Genomic DNA, 13186 nt, shown 5'->3' on the forward strand with positions numbered 1-13186 from the left:
TGAAGTGACCCTTACCTTGTTGATCAGTGTAGAAGTGACTCTTACATTGTTGATCAGTGTAGAAGTGACTCTTACATTGTTGATCAGTGTTGAAGTGACCCTTACCTTGTTGATCAGTGTAGAAGTGACTCTTACATTGTTGTTCAGTGTTGAAGTGACCCTTACCTTGTTGATCAGTGTAGAAGTGACTCATACATTGTTGATCAGTGTAGAAGTGACTCTTACATTGTTGATCAGTGTAGAAGTGACTCTTACATTGTTGGTCAGTGTAGAAGTGACTCTTACATTGTTGGTCAGTGTAGAAGTGACTCTTACATTGTTGGTCAGTGTAGAAGTGACTCTTACATTGTTGATCAGTGTAGAAGTGACTCTTACATTGTTGATCAGTGTTGAAGTGACCCTTACCTTGTTGATCAGTGTAGAAGTGACTCTTACATTGTTGATCAGTGTAGAAGTGACTCTTACATTGTTGATCAGTGTTGAAGTGACCCTTACCTTGTTGATCAGTGTAGAAGTGACTCTTACATTGTTGTTCAGTGTAGAAGTGACTCTTACATTGTTGATCAGTGTTGAAGTGACCCTTACCTTGTTGATCAGTGTAGAAGTGACTCTTACATTGTTGATCAGTGTAGAAGTGACTCTTACATTGTTGATCAGTGTAGAAGTGATTCTTACATTGTTGGTCAGTGTAGAAGTGACTCTTACATTGTTGGTCAGTGTAGAAGTGACTCTTACATTGTTGGTCAGTGTAGAAGTGACTCTTACATTGTTGATCAGTGTAGAAGTGACTCTTACATTGTTGGTCAGTGTAGAAGTGACTCTTACATTGTTGATCAGAGTAGAAGTGACTCGTACAATGTTGGTCAGTGTAGAAGTGACTCTTACATTGTTGATCAGTGTAGAAGTGACTCGTACATTGTTGGTCAGTGTAGAAGTGACTCTTACATTGTTGATCAGTGTAGAAGTGACTCTTACAATGTTGATCAGTGTAGAAGTGAATCTTACATTGTTGGTCAGTGTAGAAGTGACTCTTACATTGTTGAACAGTGTAGAAGTGACTCTTACATTGTTGGTCAGTGTAGAAGTGACTCTTACATTGTTAATCAGTGTAGAAGTGACTCTTACATTGTTGGTCAGTGTAGAAGTGACCCTTACATTGTTGGTCAGTGAAGAAGTGACCCTTACATTGTTGATCAGTGTAGAAGTGACTCGTACATTGTTGGTCAGTGTAGAAGGGACTCGTACATTGTTGGTCAGTGTAGAAGTGACTCTTACATTGTTGGTCAGTGTTGAAGTGACCCTTACCTTGTTGATCAGTGTAGAAGTGACTCTTACATTGTTGATCAGTGTAGAAGTGACTCTTACATTGTTGGTCAGTGTAGAAGTGACTCTTACATTGTTGGTCAGTGTAGAAGTGACTCTTACATTGTTGGTCAGTGTAGAAGTGACTCTTACATTGTTGATCAGTGTAGAAGTGACTCTTACATTGTTGGTCAGTGTAGAAGTGACTCTTACATTGTTGATCAGTGTAGAAGTGACTCGTACATTGTTGGTCAGTGTAGAAGTGACTCTTACATTGTTGATCAGTGTAGAAGTGACTCGTACATTGTTGGTCAGTGTAGAAGTGACTCTTACATTGTTGATCAGTGTAGAAGTGACTCTTACATTGTTGATCAGTGTAGAAGTGACTCTTACATTGTTGGTCAGTGTAGAAGTGACTCTTACATTGTTGATCAGTGTAGAAGTGACTCTTACATTGTTGGTCAGTGTAGAAGTGACTCTTACATTGTTAATCAGTGTAGAAGTGACTCTTACATTGTTGGTCAGTGTAGAAGTGACCCTTACATTGTTGGTCAGTGTAGAAGTGACCCTTACATTGTTGATCAGTGTAGAAGTGACTCGTACATTGTTGGTCAGTGTAGAAGTGACGCGTACATTGTTGGTCAGTGTAGAAGTGACTTTTACATTGTTAGTCAGTGTGGAAGTGACCCTTACATTGTTGTTCAGTGTTGAAGTGACCCTTACATTGTTGGTCAGTGTAGAAGTGACTTTTTCATTGTTGTCAGTGTAGAAGTGAACCCTTACATTGTTGGTCAGTTTTGAAGTGACCCTTACATTGTTGGTCAGTGTTGAAGTGACTCTTACATTGTTGGTCAGTGTTGAAGTGAGCCTTACATTCTTGGTCAGTGTAGAAGTGACCCTTACATTGTTGGTCAGTGTAGAAGTGACTCTTACATTGTTGGTCAGTGTAGAAGTGAGCCTTTTAGTGTTGGTCAATGTAGAAGTGGCCCTTACATTATTGGTCAGTGTAGAAGTGACTCTTACATTGTTGGTCAGTGTAGAAGTAGCCCTTACATTGTTGGTCAGTGTAGAAGTGGCCCTTACATTGTTGATCAATGTTGAAGTGACCCTTACATTGTTGATCAGTGTTGAAGTGACCCTTACCTTGTTGATCAGTGTAGAAGTGACTCTTACATTGTTGGTCAGTGTAGAAGTGACTCGTACATTGTTGGTCAGTGTAGAAGTGACTCTTACATTGTTGATCAGTGTAGAAGTGACCCTTACCTTGTTGATCAGTGTAGAAGTGACTCTTACATTGTTGGTCAGTGTAGAAGTGACTCTTACATTGTTGATCAGTGTAGAAGTGACTCTTACATTGTTGGTCAGTGTAGAAGTGACTCTTACATTGTTGATCAGTGTAGAAGTGACTCTTACATTGTTGGTCAGTGTAGAAGTGACTCTTACATTGTTGATCAGTGTAGAAGTGACTCTTACATTGTTGTTCAGTGTAGAAGTGACCCTTACATTGTTTGTCAGTGTAGAAGTGACCCTTACATTGTTGATCAGTGTAGAAGTGACCCTTACATTGTTGATCAGTGTAGAAGTGACTCGTACATTGTTTGTCAGGGTAGAAGTGACTCGTACATTGTTGGTCAGTGTAGAAGTGACTTTTACATTGTTGGTCAGTGTGGAAGTGACCCTTACATTGTTGTTCAGTGTTGAAGTGACCCTTACATTGTTGGTCAGTGTAGAAGTGACTGTTACATTGTTGGTCAGTGTAGAAGTGTGCCTTTTAGTGTTGGTCAGTGTAGAAGTGGCCCTTACATTGTTGGTCAGTGTAGAAGTGGCCCTTACATTGTTGGTCAGTGTAGAAGTGACTCTTACATTGTTGGTCAGTGTAGAAGTGACCCTTACGGTGTTGGTCAGTGTTGAAGTGACCCTTACATTGTTGGTCAGTGTAGAAGTGACCCTTACATTGTTGGTCTGTGTAGAAGTGACTCTTACATTGTTGGTCAGTGTAGAAGTGACTCTTACATTGTTGGTCAGTGTAGAAGTGAGCCTTTTAGTGTTGGTCAGTGTAGAAGTGGCCCTTACATTGTTGGTCAGTGTAGAAGTGGCCCTTACATTGTTGGTCAGTGTAGAAGTGACTCTTACATTGTTGGTCAGTGTAGAAGTGACTCTTACATTGTTGGTCAGTGTAGAAGTGAGCCTTTTAGTGTTGGTCAGTGTAGAAGTGACTCTTACATTGTTGGTCAGTGTAGAAGTGACTCTTACATTGTTGGTCAGTGTAGAAGTGACCCTTACATTGGTCAGTGTTGAAGTGACTCTTACATTATTGGTCAGTGTAGAAGTGACTCTTACATTGTTGGTCAGTGTAGAAGTGACTCTTACATTGTTGGTCAGTGTAGAAGTGTGCCTTTTAGTGTTGGTCAGTGTAGAAGTGGCCCTTACATTGTTGGTCAGTGTAGAAGTGGCCCTTACATTGTTGGTCAGTGTAGAAGTGGCCCTTACATTGTTGGTCAGTGCAGAAGTGACCCTTACATTGTTGGTCAGTGTTGAAGTGAGCCTTACATTGTTGGTCAGTGTAAAAGTGACACTTACATTGTTGGTCAGTGTAGAAGTGACTCTTACATTGTTGGTCAGTGTAGAAGTGAGCCTTTTAGTGTTGGTCAGTGTAGAAGTGAACCTTATATTATTGGTCAGTGTAGAAGTGACTCTTACATTGTTAGTCAGTGTAGAAGTGAGCCTTTTAGTGTTGGTCAGTGTAGAAGTGGCCCTTACATTGTTGGTCAGTGTAGAAGTGGCCCTTACATTGTTGGTCAGTGTAGAAGTGACTCTTACATTGTTGGTCAGTGTAGAAGTGACCCTTACATTGTTGGTCAGTGTTGAAGTGACTCTTACATTATTGGTCAGTGTAGAAGTGACTCTTACATTGTTGGTCAGTGTAGAAGTGACTCTTACATTGTTGGTCAGTGTAGAAGTGTGCCTTTTAGTGTTGGTCAGTGTAGAAGTGGCCCTTACATTGTTGGTCAGTGTAGAAGTGGCCCTTACATTGTTGGTCAGTGTAGAAGTGACTCTTAGATTGTTGGTCAGTGTAGAAGTGACCCTTACATTGCTGGTTAGTGTAGAAGTGACCCTTACATTGTTGGTCTGTGTAGAAGTGACTCTTACATTGTTGGTCAGTGTAGAAGTGACTCTTACATTGTTGGTCAGTGTAGAAGTGAGCCTTTTAGTGTTGGTCAGTGTAGAAGTGGCCCTTACATTGTTGGTCAGTGTAGAAGTGGCCCTTACATTGTTGGTCAGTGTAGAAGTGACCCTTACATTGTTGGTCAGTGTAGAAGTGAGCCTTACATTGTTGGTCAGTGTTGAAGTGACTCTTACATTATTGGTCAGTGTAGAAGTGACTCTTACATTGTTGGTCAGTGTAGAAGTGAGTCTTTTAGTGTTGGTCAGTGTAGAAGTGACTCTTACATTGTTGGTCAGTGTAGAAGTGACCCTTACATTGTTGGTCAGTGTAGAAGTGGCCCTTACATTGTTGGTCAGTGTAGAAGTGACCCTTACATTGTTGATCAGTGTAGAAGTGACTCGTACATTGTTGATCAGTGTTGAAGTGACCCTTACATTGTTGATCAGTGTTGAAGTGACTCTTACATTATTGGTCAGTGTAGAAGTGACTCTTACATTGTTGGTCAGTGTAGAAGTGACTCATACATTGTTGGTCAGTGTAGAAGTGTGCCTTTTAGTGTTGGTCAGTGTAGAAGTGGCCCTTACATTGTTGGTCAGTGTAGAAGTGACTCTTACATTGTTGGTCAGTGTAGAAGTGACTCTTACATTGTTGGTCAGTGTAGAAGTGACCTTTACATTGTTGGTCAGTGTTGAAGTGACTCTTACATTATTGGTCAGTGTAGAAGTGACTCTTACATTATTGGTCAGTGTAGAAGTGACTCTTACATTGTTGGTCAGTGTAGAAGTGAGCCTTTTAGTGTTGGTCAGTGTAGAAGTGACTCTTACATTGTTGGTCAGTGTAGAAGTGACCCTTACATTGTTGGTCAGTGTAGAAGTGGCCCTTACATTGTTGGTCAGTGTAGAAGTGACCCTTACATTGTTGGTCAGTGTAGAAGTGACCCTTACATTGTTGATCAGTGTAGAAGTGACTCGTACATTGTTGATCAGTGTTGAAGTGACCCTTACATTGTTGATCAGTGTAGAAGTGACACGTACATTGTTGATCAGTGTTGAAGTGACCCTTACCTTGTTGATCAGTGTTGAAGTGACCCTTACCTTGTTGATCAGTGTAGAAGTGACTCGTACATTGTTGGTCAGTGTAGAAGTGACTCTTACATTGTTGATCAGTGTAGAAGTGACTCGTACATTGTTGATCAGTGTTGAAGTGACCCTTACATTGTTGATCAGTGTTGAAGTGACCCTTACCTTGTTGATCAGTGTAGAAGTGACCCTTACATTGTTGGTCAGTGTAGAAGTGACTCTTACATTGTTGGTCAGTGTAGAAGTGACTCTTACATTGTTGGTCAGTGTAGAAGTGAGCCTTACATTGTTGGTCAGTGTTGAAGTGAGCCTTACATTGTTGGTCAGTGTAAAAGTGACCCTTACATTGTTGGTCAGTGTAGAAGTGACTCTTACATTGTTGGTCAGTGTAGAAGTGAGCCTTTTAGTGTTGGTCAGTGTAGAAGTGAACCTTATATTATTGGTCAGTGTAGAAGTGACTCTTACATTGTTGGTCAGTGTAGAAGTGAGCCTTTTAGTGTTGGTCAGTGTAGATGTGGCCCTTACATTGTTGGTCAGTGTAGAAGTGGCCCTTACATTGTTGGTCAGTGTAGAAGTGACTCTTACATTGTTGGTCAGTGTAGAAGTGACCCTTACATTGTTGGTCAGTGTTGAAGTGACTCTTACATTATTGGTCAGTGTAGAAGTGACTCTTACATTGTTGGTCAGTGTAGAAGTGACTCTTACATTGTTGGTCAGTGTAGAAGTGTGCCTTTTAGTGTTGGTCAGTGTAGAAGTGGCCCTTACATTGTTGGTCAGTGTAGAAGTGACCCTTACATTGTTGATCAGTGTAGAAGTGACTCGTACATTGTTGATCAGTGTTGAAGTGACCCTTACATTGTTGATCAGTGTTGAAGTGACTCTTACATTATTGGTCAGTGTAGAAGTGACTCTTACATTGTTGGTCAGTGTAGAAGTGACTCATACATTGTTGGTCAGTGTAGAAGTGTGCCTTTTAGTGTTGGTCAGTGTAGAAGTGGCCCTTACATTGTTGGTCAGTGTAGAAGTGACTCTTACATTGTTGGTCAGTGTAGAAGTGACTCTTACATTTTTGGTCAGTGTAGAAGTGACCCTTACATTGTTGGTCAGTGTTGAAGTGACTCTTACATTATTGGTCAGTGTAGAAGTGACTCTTACATTATTGGTCAGTGTAGAAGTGACTCTTACATTGTTGGTCAGTGTAGAAGTGAGCCTTTTAGTGTTGGTCAGTGTAGAAGTGACTCTTACATTGTTGGTCAGTGTAGAAGTGACCCTTACATTGTTGGTCAGTGTAGAAGTGGCCCTTACATTGTTGGTCAGTGTAGAAGTGACTCGTACATTGTTGATCAGTGTTGAAGTGACCCTTACATTGTTGATCAGTGTAGAAGTGACTCGTACATTGTTGATCAGTGTTGAAGTGACCCTTACCTTGTTGATCAGTGTTGAAGTGACCCTTACCTTGTTGATCAGTGTACAAATGACTCGTACATTGTTGGTCAGTGTAGAAGTGACTCTTACATTGTTGATCAGTGTAGAAGTGACTCGTACATTGTTGATCAGTGTTGAAGTGACCCTTACCTTGTTGATCAGTGTAGAAGTGACCCTTACATTGTTGGTTAGTGTAGAAGTGACTCTTACATTGTTGGTCAGTGTAGAAGTGACTCTTACATTGTTGGTCAGTGTAGAAGTGAGCCTTACATTGTTGGTCAGTGTTGAAGTGAGCCTTACATTGTTGGTCAGTGTAAAAGTGACCCTTACATTGTTGGTCAGTGTAGAAGTGACTCTTACATTGTTGGTCAGTGTAGAAGTGAGCCTTTTAGTGTTGGTCAGTGTAGAAGTGAACCTTATATTATTGGTCAGTGTAGAAGTGACTCTTACATTGTTGGTCAGTGTAGAAGTGAGCCTTTTAGTGTTGGTCAGTGTAGAAGGGGCCCTTACATTGTTGGTCAGTGTAGAAGTGGCCCTTACATTGTTGGTCAGTGTAGAAGTGACTCTTACATTGTTGGTCAGTGTAGAAGTGACCCTTACATTGTTGGTCAGTGTTGAAGTGACTCTTACATTATTGGTCAGTGTAGAAGTGACTCTTACATTGTTGGTCAGTGTAGAAGTGACTCTTACATTGTTGGTCAGTGTAGAAGTGTGCCTTTTAGTGTTGGTCAGTGTAGAAGTGGCCCTTACATTGTTGGTCAGTGTAGAAGTGGCCCTTACATTGTTGGTCAGTGTAGAAGTGACTCTTAGATTGTTGGTCAGTGTAGAAGTGACCCTTACATTGTTGGTTAGTGTAGAAGTGACCCTTACATTGTTGGTCTGTGTAGAAGTGACTCTTACATTGTTGGTCAGTGTAGAAGTGACTCTTACATTGTTGGTCAGTGTAGAAGTGAGCCTTTTAGTGTTGGTCAGTGTAGAAGTGACTCTTACATTGTTGGTCAGTGTAGAAGTGACCCTTACATTGTTGGTCAGTGTAGAAGTGGCCCTTACATTGTTGGTCAGTGTAGAAGTGACCCTTACATTGTTGGTCAGTGTAGAAGTGACCCTTACATTGTTGATCAGTGTAGAAGTGACTCGTACATTGTTGATCAGTGTTGAAGTGACCCTTACATTGTTGATCAATGTAGAAGTGACTCGTACATTGTTGATCAGTGTTGAAGTGACCCTTACCTTGTTGATCAGTGTTGAAGTGACCCTTACCTTGTTGATCAGTGTAGAAGTGACTCGTACATTGTTGGTCAGTGTAGAAGTGACTCTTACATTGTTGATCAGTGTAGAAGTGACTCGTACATTGTTGATCAGTGTTGAAGTGACCCTTACATTGTTGATCAGTGTTGAAGTGACCCTTACCTTGTTGATCAGTGTAGAAGTGACCCTTACATTGTTGGTCAGTGTAGAAGTGACTCTTACATTGTTGGTCAGTGTAGAAGTGACTCTTACATTGTTGGTCAGTGTAGAAGTGAGCCTTTTAGTGTTGGTCAGTGTAGAAGTGGCCCTTACATTGTTGGTCAGTGTAGAAGTGGCCCTTACATTGTTGGTCAGTGTAGAAGTGAGCCTTACATTGTTGGTCAGTGTAGAAGTGACCCTTACATTGTTGGTCAGTGTTGAAGTGACTCTTACATTATTGGTCAGTGTAGAAGTGACTCTTACATTGTTGGTCAGTGTAGAAGTGAGCCTTTTAGTGTTGGTCAGTGTAGAAGTGACTCTTACATTGTTGGTCAGTGTAGAAGTGACCCTTACATTGTTGGTCAGTGTAGAAGTGGCCCTTACATTGTTGGTCAGTGTAGAAGTGACCCTTACATTGTTGGTCAGTGTAGAAGTGACCCTTACATTGTTGATCAGTGTAGAAGTGACTCGTACATTGTTGATCAGTGTTGAAGTGACCCTTGCATTGTTGATCAGTGTTGAAGTGACTCTTACATTATTGGTCAGTGTAGAAGTGACTCTTACATTGTTGGTCAGTGTAGAAGTGACTCTTACATTGTTGGTCAGTGTAGAAGTGTGCCTTTTAGTGTTGGTCATTGTAGAAGTGGCCCTTACATTGTTGGTCAGTGTAGAAGTGACCCTTACATTGTTGGTCAGTGTAGAAGTGACTCTTACATTGTTGGTCAGTGTAGAAGTGACTCTTACATTGTTGGTCAGTGTAGAAGTGACCCTTACATTGTTGGTCAGTGTTGAAGTGACTCTTACATTATTGGTCAGTGTAGAAGTGACTCTTACATTATTGGTCAGTGTAGAAGTGACTCTTACATTGTTGGTCAGTGTAGAAGTGAGCCTTTTAGCGTTGGTCAGTGTAGAAGTGACTCTTACATTGTTGGTCAGTGTAGAAGTGACCCTTACATTGTTGGTCAGTGTAGAAGTGGCCCTTACATTGTTGGTCAGTGTAGAAGTGACCCTTACATTGTTGGTCAGTGTAGAAGTGACCCTTACATTGTTGATCAGTGTAGAAGTGACTCGTACATTGTTGATCAGTGTTGAAGTGACCCTTACATTGTTGATCAGTGTAGAAGTGACTCTTACATTGTTGGTCAGTGTAGAAGTGAGCCTTTTAGTGTTGGTCAGTGTAGAAGTGACTCTTACATTGTTGGTCAGTGTAGAAGTGACCCTTACATTGTTGGTCAGTGTAGAAGTGGCCCTTACATTGTTGGTCAGTGTAGAAGTGACCCTTACATTGTTGGTCAGTGTAGAAGTGACCCTTACATTGTTGATCAGTGTAGAAGTGACTCGTACATTGTTGATCAGTGTTGAAGTGACCCTTACATTGTTGATCAGTGTAGAAGTGACTCGTACATTGTTGATCAGTGTTGAAGTGACCCTTACCTTGTTGATCAGTGTTGAAGTGACCCTTACCTTGTTGATCAGTGTAGAAGTGACTCGTACATTGTTGGTCAGTGTAGAAGTGACTCTTACATTGTTGATCAGTGTAGAAGTGACTCGTACATTGTTGATCAGTGTTGAAGTGACCCTTACATTGTTGATCAGTGTTGAAGTGACCCTTACCTTGTTGATCAGTGTAGAAGTGATCTTTACATTGTTGGTCAGTGTAGAAGTGACTCTTACATTGTTGGTCAGTGTAAAAGTGACTCTTACATTGTTGATCAGTGTAGAAGTGACTCTTACATTGTTGGTCAGTGTAGAAGTGAGCCTTACATTGTTGGTCAGTGTAGAAGTGACTCGTACATTGTTGGTCAGTGTAGAAGTGGCCCTTACATTGTTGATCAGTGTAGAAGTGACTCTTACATTGTTGGTCAGTGTAGAAGTGACCCTTACATTGTTGGTCAGTGTAGAAGTGACTCTTACATTGTTGGTCAGTGTAGAAGTGACTCGTACATTGTTGGTCAGTGTAGAAGTGACTCGTACATTGTTGGTCAGTGTAGAAGAGCCTTTTACATTGTTGGTCAATGTGGAAGTGACCCTTACATTGTTGTTCAGTGTTGAAGTGACCCTTACATTGTTGGTCAGTGTAGAAGTGACTTTTTCATTGTTGTCAGTGTAGAAGTGAACCCTTACATTGTTGGTCAGTTTTGAAGTGACCCTTACATTATTGGTCAGTGTTGAAGTGACCCTTACAATGTTGGTCAGTGTTCAAGTGACTCTTACATTGTTGGTCAGTGTTCAAGTGACTCTTACATTGTTGGTCAGTGTAGAAGTGACCCTTACATTGTTGGTCAGTGTTGAAGTGAGCCTTACATTGTTGGTCAGTGTAGAAGTGACCCTTACATTGTTGGTCAGTGTAGAAGTGACTCTTACATTGTTGGTCAGTGTAGAAGTGAGCCTTTTAGTGTTGGTCAGTGTAGAAGAGGCCCTTACATTGTTGGTCAGTGTAGAAGTGGCCCTTACATTGTTGGTCAGTGTAGAAGTGACTCTTACATTGTTGGTCAGTGTAGAAGTGACCCTTACATTGTTGGTCAGTGTTGAAGTGACTCTTACATTATTGGTCAGTGTAGAAGTGACTCTTACATTGTTGGTCAGTGTAGAAGTGTGCCTTTTAGTGTTGGTCAGTGTAGAAGTGGCCCTTACATTGTTGGTCAGTGTAGAAGTGGCCCTTACATTGTTGGTCAGTGTAGAAGTGACTCTTACATTGTTGGTCAGTGTAGATGTGACCCTTACATTGTTGGTCAGTGTTGAAGTGACCCTTACATTGTTGGTCAGTGTAGAAGTGACCCTTACATTGTTGGTCTGTGTAGAAGTGACTCTTACATTGTTGGTCAGTGTAGAAGTGAGCCTTTTAGTGTTGGTCAGTGTAGAAGTGGCCCTTACATTGTTGGTCAGTGTAGAAGTGACTTTTTCATTGTTGTCAGTGTAGAAGTGAACCCTTACATTGTTGGTCAGTTTTGAAGTGACCCTTACATTGTTGGTCAGTGTTATAGTGACCCTTACATTGTTGGTCAGTGTTGAAGTGACTCTTACATTGTTGGTCAGTGTTTAAGTGACTCTTACATTGTTGGTCAGTGTAGAAGTGACCCTTACATTGTTGGTCAGTGTTGAAGTGAGCCTTACATTGTTGGTCAGTGTAGAAGTGACTCTTACATTGTTGATCAGTGTAGAAGTGACCCTTACATTGTTGGTCTGTGTAGAAGTGACCCTTACATTGTTGGTCTGTGTAGAAGTGACTCTTACATTGTTGGTCAGTGTAGAAGTGAGCCTTTTAGTGTTGGTCAGTGTAGAAGTGGCCCTTACATTGTTGGTCAGTGTAGAAGTGACTTTTTCATTGTTGTCAGTGTAGAAGTGAACCCTTACATTGTTGGTCAGTGTTGAAGTGACTCTTATATTGTTGGTCAGTGTTTAAGTGACTCTTACATTGTTGGTCAGTGTAGAAGTGACTCTTACATTGTTGGTCAGTGTAGAAGTGACCCTTACATTGTTGGTCAGTGTTGAAGTGAGCCTTACATTGTTGGTCAGCGTAGAAGTGACTCTTACATTGTTGGTCAGTGTAGAAGTGAGTCGTACATTGTTGGTCAGTGTAGAAGTGACTTTTACATTGTTGGTCAATGTGGAAGTGACCCTTACATTGTTGTTAAGTGTTGAAGTGACCCTTACATTGTTGGTCAGTGTAGAAGTGACTTTTTCATTGTTGTCAGTGTAGAAGTGAACCCTTACATTGTTGGTCAGTTTTGAAGTGACCCTTACATTATTGGTCAGTGTTGAAGTGACCCTTACATTGTTGGTCAGTGTTCAAGTGGCCCTTACATTGTTGGTCAGTGTAGAAGTGGCCCTTACATTGTTGGTCAGTGTAGAAGTGACTCTTACATTGTTGGTCAGTGTAGAAGTGACCCTTACATTGTTGGTCAGTGTTGAAGTGACCCTTACATTGTTGGTCAGTGTAGAAGTGACCCTTACATTGTTGGTCTGTGTAGAAGTGACTCTTACATTGTTGGTCAGTGTAGAAGTGAGCCTTTTAGTGTTGGTCAGTGTAGAAGTGGCCCTTACATTGTTGGTCAGTGTAGAAGTGACTTTTTCATTGTTGTCAGTGTAGAAGTGAACCCTTATATTGTTGGTCAGTTTTGAAGTGACCCTTACATTGTTGGTCAGTGTTGTAGTGACCCTTACATTGTTGGTCAGTGTTGAAGTGACTCTTACATTGTTGGTCAGTGTTTAAGTGACTCTTACATTGTTGGTCAGTGTAGAAGTGACCCTTACATTGTTGGTCAGTGTTGAAGTGAGCCTTACATTGTTGGTCAGTGTAGAAGTGACTCTTACATTGTTGATCAGTGTAGAAGTGACCCTTACATTGTTGGTCTGTGTAGAAGTGACCCTTACATTGTTGGTCTGTGTAGAAGTGACTCTTACATTGTTGGTCAGTGTAGAAGTGAGCCTTTTAGTGTTGGTCAGTGTAGAAGTGGCCCTTACATTGTTGGTCAGTGTAGAAGTGACTTTTTCATTGTTGTCAGTGTAGAAGTGAACCCTTACATTGTTGGTCAGTTTTGAAGTGACCCTTACATTGTTGGTCAGTGTTGTAGTGACCCTTACATTGTTGGTCAGTGTTGAAGTGACTCTTACATTGTTGGTCAGTGTTTAAGTGACTCTTACATTGTTGGTCAGTGTAGAAGTGACTCTTACATTGTTGGTCAGTGTAGAAGTGACCCTTACATTGTTGGTCAGTGTTGAAGTGAGCCTTACATTGTTGGTCAGCGTAGAAGTGACTCTTACATTG

General features: G+C 41.1%; 1 protein-coding gene across 1 annotated transcript in view; it reads right to left on the minus strand.

Annotated features, from left to right (window-relative positions):
* The window catches only part of LOC149449385 (ephrin type-B receptor 5-like), a 122424-nt gene that overhangs the window by 64267 nt on the left and 44971 nt on the right, over positions 1-13186 (minus strand). The gene's annotated exons all lie outside the window — the stretch shown is intronic.

The sequence above is a fragment of the Staurois parvus genome, unplaced genomic scaffold (genome assembly GCF_062004578.1).
Source record: "Staurois parvus isolate SC_StPar_1 unplaced genomic scaffold, SC_StPar_1.0 ptg000621l, whole genome shotgun sequence".
Lineage (NCBI taxonomy): Eukaryota > Metazoa > Chordata > Amphibia > Anura > Ranidae > Staurois > Staurois parvus.